This window comes from Heterocephalus glaber, unplaced genomic scaffold, assembly GCF_053883595.1.
Source record: "Heterocephalus glaber isolate CG9 unplaced genomic scaffold, H.glaber_assembly_v1.0 deba00001454, whole genome shotgun sequence".
NCBI lineage: Eukaryota > Metazoa > Chordata > Mammalia > Rodentia > Bathyergidae > Heterocephalus > Heterocephalus glaber.
This window is the reverse complement of record NW_028258303.1, coordinates 13296917-13313187: the sequence shown is the minus strand read 5'-3', so window position 1 is coordinate 13313187 and position 16271 is coordinate 13296917. Positions and strand designations below refer to the sequence as shown.

At 39.4% G+C, this 16271-nt stretch overlaps 1 pseudogene; it reads left to right on the top strand.

Moving 5' to 3' along the window:
* The first annotated feature begins 5889 nt into the window (after positions 1–5889).
* LOC101725262 (kinesin-like protein KIF11) lies at positions 5890–9873 on the top strand (annotated as a pseudogene).
* Positions 9874–16271: the final 6398 nt, after the last annotated feature.

Sequence of the window (16271 nt, the reverse complement as noted above, 5' to 3'; positions counted from 1 at the left end):
TGGCCCTGAAACATGGACTATACACCATCAGAAGCACCAGAGGGATTGACTTAGACGTTCAGGGACCATCTTAGAGTATAACAACTACTTAAATCAGTGAGTTAATATAGAAGAACAGGTAAGAATATACAAGACCAAAACAAAAACTCAATCCCCCCCTGCTACACTGAAATAGTGAGGCATGGTTTAGACTAGTTTATAATCTGAAAAGTAAACCTTTGCTGCAAGAAAAATGCAAAAAGTTACCCACTTAGGAAAGCTACACTTAAAAGATTTCCCAAGACCCCTGGGCTTTTCTGCCATCCTCCCTCCCAGTCTGGTGTTTGTCAGCTAGGAGAATGCACTGGAGTTTAGAGGTCTAAGTCTAGCCTAGCCCTCTGAATCAGCCAAGCTCTGCCTTTCAGTACTAGAACAAAGAATGTACTTGGATTCATGAAGGGCTGAGGCACCAAAGAGGTACAACAAATACAGCTGCAAGATTGTTCCCTGGAAAAAAAATTATATAGAAGGAACTAAAGGAAACAGCAAGTGTATAAAGAAGTGATCAACAGATTGGAGGTCTGTAAGAAAAAGAACAATCTTAATAGGACTGACATGCAAAGAGCTAATAGCAAGCTGGAAGGAAAGCTGGGCGATTAAGACAACTTAGTTTGTAGGACAAAGTGCAAGCTGTTAACTACCTACTCATGAGGAAGTAGAGAAACAGTTGACAGGTGTGCCAGGGAATGGGAGAGGTATTTGCACAATGATTCCAACACCTCTTTCTGCAGTGTAATAGTATGTGACTTTGGAACTGGACCTATGGGTCAAGTCAGTTTAGCTTCAGCACCATCACCTACAGATGTACCTAGGATTGAGTAGTCTGGATCTATTGCATATTATCTGGAAGTGGATCAGGCAGGTCAAAACTTTCTCAGATAAGTCAGGTTAAGTAGAAACAGTGTGGTAACACCTCAGTAAGATTTTATTATCAGTTCTAGTTTATCAGGTGACAGATACTGATGCCCTCACCAACCAGACATTCTGCTCAGTGAACCCAGATTTTCCTATTAAATAAGGGAAGAAGGTACACAGCAGGCATGTCATGTATGACAAGCAGCCCTCCACTGGTTCTCTTAACAGCCCAGAGAGCCAGTAGGTAGGGTTAAGCCAGGGGCCAAGAAAAGAAAGGGGAAAGGCACAGCAACATATGCTCCAAGTCATGACAGACCTACTTCACCCTACTACGTATTTGGTCATTTAGTCTGACACAAACATGTGCATGACTAAGATCATGACGTTTAGCCAGTCATCTCACTACCACACCAAATGCTTCCATTCACAGAATCCCACGTTACTCAGCCAACATTTGAGCAGACAGGACTTTGTGCAACAGCAAGTGATTGTTGAAGGACACCTAGCTTCCTGTTGACCAAGGAAGCATGACAATCACCTGACTATGTGTAGTCCTAGTTTCAGACTCTCAGCTTCCTGTAGCTCAGGTGATGTCTCACTTAACTACAATAGTCTCAAAGCAAATTATAGCAAGGCCGTTCACTTTAGGTTTAGAAGCCTTTGTGTACACTGTGAACAGTTTCCTAAACTGAATTAGGAACCAGTACCTACTATGGTTTAAGCAAAGAGGCAAAAGTGGATTGAGGGTACAGAATGAACCCTAAACAGGAGGTTTAGGAGAAAAGTGGTATAAAATTAGATAACAGGAAGCCATCAACTCCATCCATCCACTTCTGCGTTTCATGTTCAACTGCAACTCATTTTAAAACACTTAAAAAATTAATCTAACTTATGAATTGTAGATCAGTTTATTGCTATCTCTCAAAAATATTCCTGTTATTTTTTTTACATCTTTCTAGATGTTTTAAACCAGTCACCTAGTTGTCCTAGGAATAGGCTTTATTGAAAGTTTCCCATTCCTGAAAAAGCTCCTGGGGACTTGTTAGCCACTGCCAAATAACTCCTAAATAACCTAATGTGAAAAGCACATTCCAATACAAATGCTGATATATATGTAAAGACAACTCAGTATTATTCTAACAGTACAAATACAGTGATTAAACCATCAAAACATTTAATTGAACTCATTACAATCCCTTCAACAAACAATTGGGAACTTGGAGGCATTGCAAGTATTGTTTGAAAAATATAGCAAAGATCTGATGCACTAAACCACCACCACACCCTCCATCATCTTACTAAATAGGTCCTTTTACACATGTTCCACCACCAGATGAAAACATTTTAAAAATAATTACTAGGGACTGGTAGTGGTGGCACTGTGGAGTGGAATGGACTGACTCGGTTACCTCAGAAATTAAAGTGATAAGTGAGTTACAAGAATTTCAAAGACTAACTTGAATGTTTCTCTTGCTTCAAAAAAAAAAAAATCCACACACAAATTGTAATAGCTAAAGCTTGGAAACAGCCCAAGTGCCCAACAACTGGAAACTGGATAAAGATGTTTTTATAAAATGGAGTACTACTCAGCCATAAAGAATGAGAGAAACTAGTTACTTATAGCTAAATGGATGCATATTGAAACTATACTCATAAGTGAAATAAACAGGACACACATGCGTAAATAGTATGAGAAACTGAAAGTGTAAATAAGGATCAAAATGATTAAAACAAATAATTGATAATTTGAAATAGGAAGAAAAGATCCAAGGGGGTAGGGGTGATGGGAGGGGAAGGGGAAAGGAAGGGAAAGGAAAAATTATGAAAAAAAAAATGGAAACAAAGTCTATGTAAATAGGGAAGGGTGGAGGGAGTGAAGGGCGCACAGGTAATGGGGAAAAAATAAGAACCAAGATACATCATGTTCAGGTACAAGCACCCAATGATAAATGTAAATGTATTGTTTACCTAAAATGTACCAATGAAAGAAATTTTTAAAAATCCAAATATTCAAATATCAAAATTCCTCTAAATCATAACAGCATTAGTAAAGAGTTCTTGAATTATAACTACAAAGATATTGCAAGAACTTTGAGAATACCTTTCTTTGCCTAAAGCTAAATAACGTGATAAAAGCAGCTTATAGAAACAATCACCCATGAGTGTGAACTTGATAAACTGCAATTGAAATGACATTTGAGTTCCCCAAGTTCCTTTATAATAGCCACCCATCAAGAAATGATCAACATGAATGATATTCTGTAATTATGTGCCATACCTTACCATGTCTTAATTGCTCTTTGCCTGAATTTTATCAATTTGTTGTTACAGATGTGAATATTGTGCATACACTTACTAAATTTATGTAAAATCATATAAGATGGAATTGGAAATCATTAAATTCTTTCCATGCAGGAGTACTGAGCTTACTGTAACGTGATGCAGTCCTGTGTATGGCATTCTGTACTTCCTTGAACTGGATTGTGGGTCATAGCTTTTGTATATACTTTTGCGTGAATATTTTTTCATTTGAATATTTTTTCATTTAATGTTTGGGTTATTTGTATTGTGTTTACTATTTGTGATCATGTAGTTGTGCCTTATTTTGTGAGAGTATAGCTCAGTAAATGCTGTAAATTTCTAACCTCACTGATAAGGTTATTGATTACAAATACAACTGATAAATTACCTGACAGCATTTAATCTGTATAAAGAACAATGGAAGGATACTTGTTTTTTAAATGTTAATGATATTAAAAACATTTCTTTCTAGTAAAAAAAAAAAAAAAGAAACGATCAGCAGACAACGCTAATTGATGCATCTATTTCAAGGTTTTTGTGAACTTCAAATGGGGAAAAAATGCAATGGGACAATAGTATTATATCAAAGACATCACCTAGTATTTTCTCTTCAGTGTCAGTAAAACTTTACCAACTGAATGTAACTGAAATTTTTAAAATCAGAATATGGATGAGAGGATTCAGAACATATTTCCATTGTCAATGTGCTTCCCAAAGAAAATCATTCCCTTAGACCAAAGTTCCAAGCCTGCTGTAGATGACAAGCACCCTTCCTACCAGCCAGAGTAGTCCTCCCCTAGGAATGCGACTGAAGTGAAGTGTCATCATGGACCTCATAATCCTACTGCAGGCACTCCCTGAGTGACAGATTTAGATCAACAGTAGATATTATTTTAAGTCCAGAATTAAATTGGAATATGGAAATAAAGGATTGTACTAATGAAAACATTACAGTACCAAGAAATCGACACAGCCCGACTTGGAAAAGCCTCCCAAGTCTGCCACTGACCCTTAATGCAGAGTACACAGGTCAACTTCAGGATAATGGCAACTTCCAGTTGCAAAAAAACTGTACAGTGCTCACATGGACTTAACTGCCACTGATGTCAGCAAGATCATTTGTTTTAAGAGGCAGCAAAATATGAAAAGGGAAAATTTCAGAAAAGTGAAAGATGGCTTATAAACAAAGATCAAAGAGAAAACATAAAACTCCAGGTGGAAATATGGAGGAAAATATCTGCAGTTGTGAATGGCAAAAGAGATGCAGAAGTCTCAAGTTTTTCAGCACTACTGCACAACTGCCTCAGGTGAATTTACTGAAAATAACTGCAGAGTGGCTTTGACCAAGATGACAGAATTCACAGTATAACAAAAAGAAACTATGTAGCAAGTAAACAAGAGGAAACATGCTCTTATTCCTAAAGTTCAGATACACTCATGCAAGAGAAAACTGGATGACTCAGAAAAGGCTGTTTTTCTTGTCCTTTAAAGCCCTCAGAAAGCTGTGGCTTCTTCCACATGAGGTGCTGGAGAAGCAGAGAAACAAAGCTGCAAAACAAACTAGTTTTATCAGTTCACTGTATTAGTTTCTGTCAAGTTTTCCTTGCTTTCAGTCTCAGATTTTGCTAAATCACAAGCATTATTGTTAATGCACATTGCATCATTATTACACCAAGAAATCTCAAAAAGTTATGATATGAAAGGACCTCTACTGCACCTGCCTCACAGGTGCAAAGTCCTGAGTTCGATTCCCCAGTACTAGAAAAAAAAAAAAATACCGCTGGTATAAATATCAGGAATTGTGCCTCTAAAATGTCTAAGATTGTGTGTTTATATACTGTTTTTAATTCATATTATAGCACTTTTATTCTACTTTGAAGCCAAAAGATCTTCATTACCAAAAAAAGAACTTGCTAGCTTGTAAAGCTTCTAGACAGACATTTGTGATTAAGTTAGAAAACCAAAAGAATGGGGCATGCCTGAAAACCTAGAAACTGCAGATGAATTTCAGACAGCTAATCTTTCCTCCAAAGAAAATGGAAATTCATAATGGGCGAGACCGGAACATGTTGAATTTGACAAGGTATGTCACTGATCTATATCCTGCCCGGCAAATCAAAAGTAAATAAACTTAGGCAGAAGTAAATAGAAATAAATTTCTGAAGTGAACCAAATATGAAGATAAAGATGGAGTTGTCCCCAAAAAAGCAACATTCTTTTCCAAACCCAGCTAGGTAGAGATGTGGAAACCCCATTTTCAGAAGACTTTCAAGTACCTGCTTTTCTCATGAGACAATGGAAACTTGTGCGATTGTGAGCCCCACAACTCATTTTGATTTGTTTAAAAAAAAACAAAAACCATGTACACTGCTCAGCAAAACAAGTCCAAAATAAGTTTTAAGCAGAAAGTAAATTGGACAGGAATAATTTCTGAAATGAACCAGGTATATTCAGATACGGATGACATGCATAGCCAAAAACGCTACTCAGATCTCAATTTGAAATAAATCCAAATCAAGACTTGAATGGCAGAGTCCCAAGTGGACCAGGGACGCCAAGCTTCTTTCGTGGATTCTCCTGGCTCAGCCGACACCCAGGAGGAGGAGGTGGGCTCCCAGGCCCCCCGTCACTTAGCCCCTCCTAGCCCCACAAAGTCCAAGCCAAGCAAGTCCTGACTTCTTCGCTGGGACAGTCATGGCATCCCAGCCAAACTCCTCTCCAAAGAGAGCAGATAATGGGAAGAATATCCAGACAGTAGTGAAGAGCAGACTAATTTGGCAGAGCGGAAAGCTAATGCCCACCCAGTAATAGAATTCAATCAGAGAAAGAAGAGTATGAACTAGAGGACTGGCTGATAAGTGCTCAAGGAAAACACACTTTTGATATGGTTTTCGGAGCACCTAACAAATTGAAGTTTACACCTTAGTGTTTTTTTGTCCAGTTCTGAGTGAAGTTATTATGGGATATAATTGTACCATCTTTGCACATGGCCACACTGGCACTGGAAAACCCTTTACAATGGAAGGTGATAGGTTACCTAATGAAGCATATACCTGGAAGGAAGATCCTTTATTGGAAATTAAGAACTTTTTTTTTTGGAGGTACGGGGGAATTGAACTCAGGACTTCCCACTTGCCAGACAGGCATGGCGCCACTGAGCTACATCCCCGGCTATAAAGAACTTTTTGATCTTAATCTTTCTGAGAGACTACAGATGTTTGATGATCCCTGTAACAAGGGGAGTAATAAAGGTTTAGAAGTTATGGTACACAAAAATGAAGTCTATCCAATTTTGGAGAAGCAACAAAAAGGACATCTGCAATTTTGCTGAATGCACACTCCAGTCGTTCCCACTCAATATTTTCTGTTACATATAAAGAAGCTACAATTGATGAAGAACTTGTTAAAATTGGAAAGTTGAACTGGGTTGAAAAACATTGGCCATTCTGGAGCTGTTGACAAGAGCTCAGGAGTCTGGAAATAATCAGTCCCTATTGACGATGTGAAAGGCAATTACTGGTCTTGTAGGAAAAACACCTCCTGTTCCCTACGGAGAATCTAAAACTACAATCCACCAAGATTCAAGGACACACAAGAACATCTATAATTCCAACACAATTTCTCCTGCATCTCTCAATCTTGAGGAAACTGAATACATTAGAATGTGTTCATAAAGTAAAGAACATATTGGGCCAGGGATTTAGCTCAGTGGTTCCGCCGCCTGTCTTGAAAGCGCAAGGACCCAAGTTTGATAACCAGTACCAAAAAAAAAAAAAAGGAAACATTGAATAAACCTGAAGTTAATCAGAAACACCAAGAAAGCACTTCTTTTTGGTACCAGGGATCGAACAAGGGTCCTTGAGCTTTCAAGGCAAGTGGCGGAACCACTGAGCTAAATCCCTGCCCCCAAAAAAGCACTTATTAAGGAGTATACAGAAGAGATAAGAGCATCTGAAACAAGATCTTGCTGCAGCTTGTGAGGAAAAATGGAGAATACATTTCTGAAATTTTTAGAACCATGAATGGAGAAATTAACTGCGAGTAGAAGATTGTGGAATTCATTGAAAAAACTGGTGCTCTTGAACTAAGCAGAGTTACAAAGTTTATAGATAAAAATGAACTTTACCAGTGTTAAGTCTATCCTGTGAAATAAGAACTTGAAACTACTCAAAAGCATTTGCAAGAAATTTAAATGTATCTCAGCTTTGGAAAGCAATTAGAAACTTCATGATGCTACAAGCAAGTTACTTAACATAAACCACAAAAGTTGTGTCTGGTCTCCATTCCAAACTGGACTGTAAGAAGGTAATTGAGCAACACAATAGAGAAGCACAGAATATTTTTGGCAAAAACCTGAAGAGTCTGTTTAATAATACGGAAGAATTAAGAATGGCAGCTCAAAACAAAAGGCCCTGCTAGCTAGAAGTTCACAAGACCTTGTTTGGTGATTTGATCTCTTCCAATGCGTCTGCATTAGACTCCTTTACTACAACAGCACTTGGATCTCAACATCTATTCCAGAAAGTGTGTCGACTCCTGTTTCTTGAATTTCTAATATATAAGATTAGTAGCAGAAAGTTAAGACTACTGCAGAAATTGTTTAAGAACTTACAACTGAACTTCTACATCCACTGAACAGTTTTATCCCCTACTGTGGTGTCTATATTGAAAAATAGCTCAAACATTTTCAAGACTTCATTGACTGAAAAGATAGATCAGAAAAAAAATGGATGGCTTTCTCGGTGTATTATGTAAGAGTCTACACGAACTACAGGAGAATACTGTTTCTTCCTTGGTTGAATCACAGAAGCTTTGTGAACCATTAAAGCAAAGTTTGCCAGCTAATGAATCTTTGAGCAGAGAGATTCTGTATTTTGGAGGAAAAGTGAAAACATCCAGAAACCACTCAGAAGTGTTCAAGAAATACAATACAGAAATCTAAGGATATAACCAGAACAGCAACTTTTCACACACGCACAGAAAAGTTGTATCAGGGTTTTCAAGGGAATAGATTTAATATAGGACACAATTCACAGGATTTTATAATATTCACCAAAAAGTCAAATGCAGAGGAGTGCAAGGGATCTAGCTACACACTAGAGACCCAAAGGTCCAGCCAAGGCCCTGGGTGCCACAGCAACATCCTTCACAAGTCCAGCTGAAGGCCTAGAGTCCAAAGCAGTGTCCTTCAAGAGTCCAGCCAGAGGCCTACAGCCCACAGCAATGTCATGCCATTCATATTGAGAATCTGCACCAGGAAGGCCCAAAGCCAGTGATGGAAGCTAGAAAGCCTGCACTGGTGGGGTGAAGTATTTGGATCTGTACTTGGAATCAGGAAGCAATGCCCAAGGCGAAGACCAAGGCTCCCCTGATAAGAACAGTAGCCATCCCTAGGGACAGCAAGGACCCAAGCTCCTCCCTCCAACAAAAACAGCCAAGTTTGCCTCAAGAAGACCAGCTGGGACAATCTTCCCCAAGAAAATCAACAGCAAATGATCTTCCCCTCCAGATCTCTTTTTATGCTGTTGGCAACAATTCCCAGGTGGGTCTTCCACATCCAACGATGCTGATATTCAGTTCAGCTGGGCGTTACAAGTTGACCATTAATCCACCACAAAAATTTTGTACCAATTTTGATGGCTTGTCACGAAAAACTCAGACATTTTAAACCAAGAAGGTATAAAACTGAAGAGTCTGTGAAACGGTGTGATACACTTAACCACCTGGAAGAAAAATCTCCAGAAACTGAACAGACATGTCTCTGAACATTAGTTTTTCTGAACAGTGGATATCTTCCTTAAAATGGGAACTTCAAGAACTTATTGGAGGATATAAATGGATGTTTTCAGGCTTCAAAGTCAGATCACTGAAAAATTAAATGGACATAAAGCTGAAAATGAGAATCAGCATATATTTGTTATCCAGGTAAGAACTGATGAAGATGTACCAAAAAAAAAAAAAAGACAAAGGAGTGAAGGGAGGGGAAGGGAAAAGGAAAAGAGGGAAAGGAAAAACTGAGAAAAGAAAAAAATGGAAATGAAATCTATGTAAATAGGGAAGGGTGGAGGGGGTGAAGGGCACACAGGTAATGGGAAAAAAAATAACCAAGATACATCATGTTCTGGTACAAACACCCAATGATAAATGTAAATGAATTGTATACCTAAAATGTACCAAGAACTAAAAAAAAAAAAACCTGATGAAAAGTTACCACAAAGTGTAGAAAGTTAGTGAAACTACAAAACTGGGGTTGACCAAGCTTAATTGCTTTCTGTAACAGGATCTCAAACTGGATATACCAACAAGTACACCACCAGAGGAAACGTTACTTATACACTGGTGAGAACTAAACCACGAGAACAGCTCCTTGATCAGTTGAAAAAGGAAAAACCCTAGCTGTTAATGATGCTGAGCTGTTCAGAAAACAGGAGAACAGTCAAGTCATGAATGAAGAAATGGCAGTTCTGGAGCAGTATATAAAAGAACCTCTAAGTCAAAAGCCACCTACAGATGCCAGTATGGACTGTTCTAAGTGGTGGGGTTCCATTTTTTCCGACATTAAAAAAAAAAAAAAAAAATCACATGGAAAAGAAAATGGAGGCATTTAACCCAATAGGTCTGAAGTGGAAGAAACTACAGAGCACTCTGTTTAAGAGCAGATTACCACTTAAAGCCTAGAACAATCTTTGGTTAAATTGAGGCTTAGAGATGATTTTAAATAAAACCTGAAACCTCAGAACTTGAGCCTTATATACAAATTAAAAAGGGAAAGGATATATTCAAGGCAGTCTAGTAACTGTAGTTAACTTTTAATATCTACCCATGTTTTGGTCATCCCTGTAATTGCTGGTCATGGGAAGTCTGTTGGCTCCGAACAAACAGGCCAGGAAAACCACTGGGAGAATGGGTTTAGTCTGACTTAATTTTGACAGCTAAATCTGACTCTTACATGAGGTGTTTAAACCTTCTCATTCACTTGATATGGGAGATTCTTCCTCTTAACAGTGTCAATAACTTGTATTTCCACTAGTGAAAACCTAATAGAAAATTTTGCCCCAAGAGCTCAGCCATCCTTCAAGTGGTGATAAGAACACAAACATCAGATAGGTAACAGAACATTTTAAGACTTGACAGTTTTGTTTCAAGTAGCACTGTTTAAGTCTAAAAATGAGTCAGATCTTCAGAGCCAACAAGAGACGCATTCCTCAATTTTAAAACACCAAATCTCAAAAGATATAAGTAAATGAGTTCTAGTTTTTTTGAGCTCTCAAAGAATAAATCACAACAAATATTAACTAAGGTCAAAATGAAACACTTGAGGAAATTTTCTCCTTTGGCCTTTTTGGGGAGTATTTTAGATATTCTTATATTAAGTATATCTGCATAAAATAACTATGTAACATCTAAAATCATTTTTTAATGTACATGAACTTTTATTAAACACACTGAAATTCAGGCACAAAACAGATCTCTGGTCTGAGGTACCTTATAATCTAGTCAGTATAATACAGATTAAAAACAGTAGACAAGTTATATGATAATGGTCAGTTACCAGAGTCAACATTAAAGAGCTGTGATTCGGGTGATCCAAAATGGCATCTAGTCCTAAAATCATTTATAAAATGTATTTGGCCTTCAAATCCATAGCACTTCAAACAAGGTAAGTTCCACCACAGATAAACTGTCACAAAGATGAAAACACACTAAAAATACTTGAGAGCACTATAAATGATGTTATTTTGGATCTTTGGTTTTATTATGGTCCAAAGCCTCCATAATAACCAATTTATCAGACAGAAGCATATCATCTTGGCATTCTACATAACTCAGTAAATTTTCAGTCCATTCAAGTGCAGCTTTATGGCTAACATGCTTCTCAGGGTTCAGTTCTGCTTTTCTAGTCTTACTGAAAGGCTGCTGCTCAGCAGCTGTGGCATGGTCCTCAGCACCTTCTCTATCCGTCAGCACCTGACAGCTTGAGTCCTTACTCCAAGAGTCAAGCCACTGATCAATATTCTCAACGTCAACATGTTCAGTCTTCTGTAAAACTGTTAGTAAATTAGCGGCTAAAATGGCTCCTTCATCAATGTTCATAACCAAATTTTCTCCATTGCCAGGGAAAAGTTTTCTCCATGCTTTGGTTATGATACTTGCTTTTATCATGTTCCAAGCCCTGGATACCTCATAAATTGCACCCAACACAGTCAAGTTCTTCCAAAACATTTTTGGGTCTATTCCTTCATTCATATACTTCTGGAGAAGTCCTGCTCAGCAGTATGTTTTTACTGTAGCTAAATTGGTTGAATTTGTGACATTTGCTGCCAAATGTTTGTGTAAGCCTGTGGCATTTGCACAACACATTATAATGATTCTCTCTCTGCTTGACCTATACTCTGAAGTATTTCGCTCCGCGTCAAGAACTAATGTCCTCGATGGTAGACATTTCCAAAACAACCCAAGTTTGATCAGCACCATAAATTTGCTCTGGTTGTAGATTCTCAACAAATTCCTGAAAGTTACCACAAAATTCACTGGCAGCAGTTTCATCTCCTTTTAATTTTGTTCCTTTACCAGCAGCCTTTGGGATACCATGGCGCTGTTTGAATCAAGTTAGCCAGCCAGATGACGCATTAAAAATCACCTTCCATCCCCAAAGCATCAAAAAAGAACTTGGCTTGTTTTGCACAAATAGTTCCAGACACTGGGACCCCATCTGTCTTCTGTTGGTTAAACCATTCTATCATCACTCTATCAAGTTCCTCATAGGGTGACAACTTCATAGATTTCCATTTGGACACCCCACTCGTGGGATCCGAACTGTTTGCTTAGTTTATAATCCTTTCTTTTTAATATCATGAACTGTGGACTCACCAATCATACACCACAGAAAATTTTTTGAAATAACGTCGTTTGTCTAATTGTCAATACCACACGTTTACATTTCCAACATTTTAAGTGTCTAGTATTTCAGGTGACTACTACAAGTACCAACTTAGATTTGAATAGAGAGACTAGAAAATGGATTCTTTTTTTTGGTACTGGGGATCGAACCCCAGTCCTTGCGCTTGCGCAGCAGGCGGCAAAACCACTGAGCTAAATCCCCGGCCCTAGAAAATGGAATCTTAAGGTCACTTGTCTGTAGCCTAGGACCTAGTGTGATAGCCAATTTCCAAAGTCTAAAAGAGTCTCTTCACTTAGACTTTAAAACTTACAGTTCCTACAAATAAGGAATAGCTCCAGTTAACTCCATCTTTCTTTCTTTCTCACAAAGTGTGTGCATAACTTGCAATCTTATGAAAGGCTGGAAATTGAACCAATACTACACTAAGATCTCTAAAAGGGTCCTTACTGCATACTCAAATCTGCCATCAGTGCAGGTAAGGTTCTTTGTAAAGCCACTAAGATTCAGGTTGAGTATTTTGAGACATGCACAAAAACAGTTTATAAGTCAAGAAAAAGACTTGCAAACTTGACATACAGGAAAATGTGAGAAAACTTATTCCTAATGTTTTTGTCAGGCAGTGAACTGTAACGAATGCTGTCTCTTAAACAAAGGACCCATACAGGTTGCAGAGGGAAGCCCTTAGGAAAAGCACAGCAAGTTAGGGCGAACTGCACAGAAGTGAGAGGTGCAAAGGAGGTGAAAGTGGACAGGCAGGAATCTCTGTACTTGAACTCAACACGAACTTATACCTAATGAGTCTGACCACTGGAAAAGAGAAAGGTGGGCAAGTGGTGGTGTCACATGATTAAAGAAAGCACCAAAAACTTCATTAGTGGAAATCAGACCCAAGGCAGAGCCTATGGGTGAAGGCGCGGTAAAGATGTTACAATAATCCTGGTGAAAGCTGATCGTCCAGGGTCCAACAGTAGTTGTTCCTGTGGGGCTGTATTGGAACTTGGAGCCTCTGAAACCTAAAGAAAAATACCAAAAACATTTTATTTTCAGCATTAGTGTCGGTGGCATTACCCACACCTACTCTGCAACTATGTTGAGAAAATTGACGCCTCCAACCAATTGTGACTCTAAACACTACAAATAATGCTCCTAGGTATCATCTGGGTATCGAAGGGGACCTGGATCGCCTACCTCAAATTAAGAGGTCAGGGAGAAGCCGCACGAGCGAGCGAGCGAGGGCCTCCCTGCCGGGCGAGCTGCGGAGCGCGGGCTGCTTTTCCTCCCGCGACAGGAGCCCGGGTTCTGCCCGGACGCCGGCGACCTGGGTGTCACCGCTGCAGCCCGACAGCCAGCGAGCTGGGCGCAGGGGATGCGGGTCTTCCGGCCGCGGGCATCGCTCCCCGCCTGGCAGCATGGAGGCCAGACAGCACCGAGAGCAAAGGGAGTCTCCCGAGGGACGCTGACACTGGTGGCGCGGCGGCCGCAGCAACGGGCGCGCATCGCGCCGGAACCGGAAGGCCTCCAAAATCATTTTGATCATTTTCCTGATCACTTTCTACTTAACATCCTTTAACCAAACAGCTATTACTCTCAACTGAATATAGTACTTTGCATTGGTTAAAAAATTACTAGAAGTTACTTTATAATTTATGTTTTTGCATGGTTCTAAAGTGTTTATAATGCTATAATTTACTTAATTTTACACATATAAAAGATATGATATTGCCGTATCTTGTGGACATGTAAAAATCCAAAAATAACTTGAAATGCTATCTAGAGAAATTGTTCCTTCAAGCAACCCTGGGTTTTTACAGCAGCTTCAAATTGGAAAAAGCTTTGAAATTAACCCAACTTAATACCCTTAAATGATTGATTTAAAATATAAAGGGAAATAAAATACGAGTGCAGACAGCTTTTTACTATAGGTTTTAGATGAAAATGTTTGAACGAATAGTCATTCCTCAAAGGGCAGGCTGGAAATATGAAAAAGCAATAAACTAGATAGAAATCTTTTCTCAGTCAACTTGTTAACCAGGAATATTTCAGGAAATAGAATAAGACTCATGATTAAAAGCATGCACATAAGCTTTCCTTAAAAAAAAAAAATCAGGCTCATTTAAGCTAAGTCACACTACGAACAGGTGGTAAAAAGGATCATTAATGATGGTAGCCAGTTGAGTCTAATTTGTTCAGTGAGCAAATCAAGAGCCAACCTCACACCAAGAGCATGTTTAGAATACCGTATACAACCCAGGGTGTGCCACTAACCCCACCCAGGTCCACATCTTCCCGGTGAGATAGGGCAGCTCTGATTGCATCAGCACTATTAGGCACTATTCCCCCTGAAGGAAGCAAAACAGATCTCTTCGGTTGGCTCTGCATTAAGGTCCCACAATCAGAAGAGAATCTTGGCTCTTCGGGTGATGTTCTGCAGGTTTTGGAGAAGGTCAGAGCCCCAAGCTGGTTAAAGCCACTCCCAGCCAGTATGTGCTTTTAAGTGGGTGACAGCAATGCAGAATTGTCAACCAGATTCCTTGCACTCTAAGCTCTGTGCATTGGCCACCTGGTTTTCAGTGGCATGGCCATCAGCTGAATGTTGGCATTGTTGAAAAGCTTGAATCAGTTTTGAAGAGAAAACAAGCACGGCCATCTGGGCCATTGTTATGTTCAACATGCAGGCAAGCCGATTAGGGCTTGAAGAAAAATGTGCCTTCATAGCCCAGCCTACTGAGGAGCAGCTGGAAGGTGTTGAAATAGTGGTCCACCTCCCCAAGGCACAGTATGTTGGCTGGTAGGCCAGGGTTTCTTCTAGGATGAAGCATTTCCTTTCTTTGCCCTTGAATGCTTCAATGGAGCACTATAGGAAGTTGTCTTTGCCTTCTGAACTTGTGTGAGGATGTTCCACTGCATGACCCGAATGGGCGACTGGCTGCTGAGGCAGTCAGTGTTCAGAGGCACCAAATCCCTCTGGAACTGGGGAGGCCGAGTACGTAGAACAGCCTCAAGTTCCTCTTTACTATCAAAGGGCTTCAAGACGTTCCAGGTCAGGGGACACTAAATACTCAGGGTGCTGAGAGGCTGTGCTGCCGTTCAGTGTCCTGAGGAGAACACTGGAGGTCTGCTCCTACCGATCCCCATGACACCCATTGTTGGCAAGCACTTCTTCCAGTGCCTGGGGGGTGAGCATGTCCCTCCCTCAGCAGGGCCTGGCAGTGTCTCGGGGGCTCTGTTCTAGAACTATTTTTAAACTTATTTTCCCTTAATTTTAAAAAATGAGGCAAAAAGAGTAAAAAGTAGGAACATAATGGAACCAGTATTTTGAGAACCAAATAGTTCCATGATGCATGGCCCCTTTTAAGTGTTTAAAATTGTGCCTTGAATTAACAAACAAGGATGCTTGGAAGTGATGTGAAAAAATGTAACAAGAAATTTGCACAAAAGCTTCATACAACCTATAGGTTACTATAAAGCGTACCAAGTAAGAAATCTGACTCCTAACCTGAAGGTTTTTACTTGTTCCTGGAGATGTTAATATTGCATAGGTTTGGGATGCCTATGGCATTACAGTAGTCCTTCTGAATTCATCTGGAAACTTGTTTATCTACCGATCTGATAAATCTTTCTCACTCCTTTAATGCATACAACCTTTGAAAGAAACATAGGACAATATCCAATATGCATCTTGTGACCTTATTAACAGATGATCTGTTAGTGTCCCCATAAAACTTTTATGTCAACTACCAATTTGGAACAAAAGGCAATCCATTTGAGAACCAGCCACAAGTGAAAACAAGCCCTGTAAAATGATACTTCATGCATTCAGGTTTTAAAACTTGATAGAGCCTCATGATTTAGATTTTGAATTCATATCACAGAAATGTTGATTGCTGGACATGATCTTACCCACTCCTTAATCTTCTAGATTCTTAGTCTAGAAATACATATTGACTAGACAGACATCTTGGTATCATTACATAGCTGAGATAACAGGTTATCTGACAGCTGAGAGCAGAGCAAGTTACAACCTCTTTTTACCCTGGTGTAAAATTGAGTTGAAGATACCAGTGAGTTTCTCCATACTGGTCCTAGGATTCGTTATTTATGTTGAGACCAGTTTCTATCTCAGCAGACAAGGGCAAGCACAAAGAATGGGCTTTACCCGCCATGTCACATGACC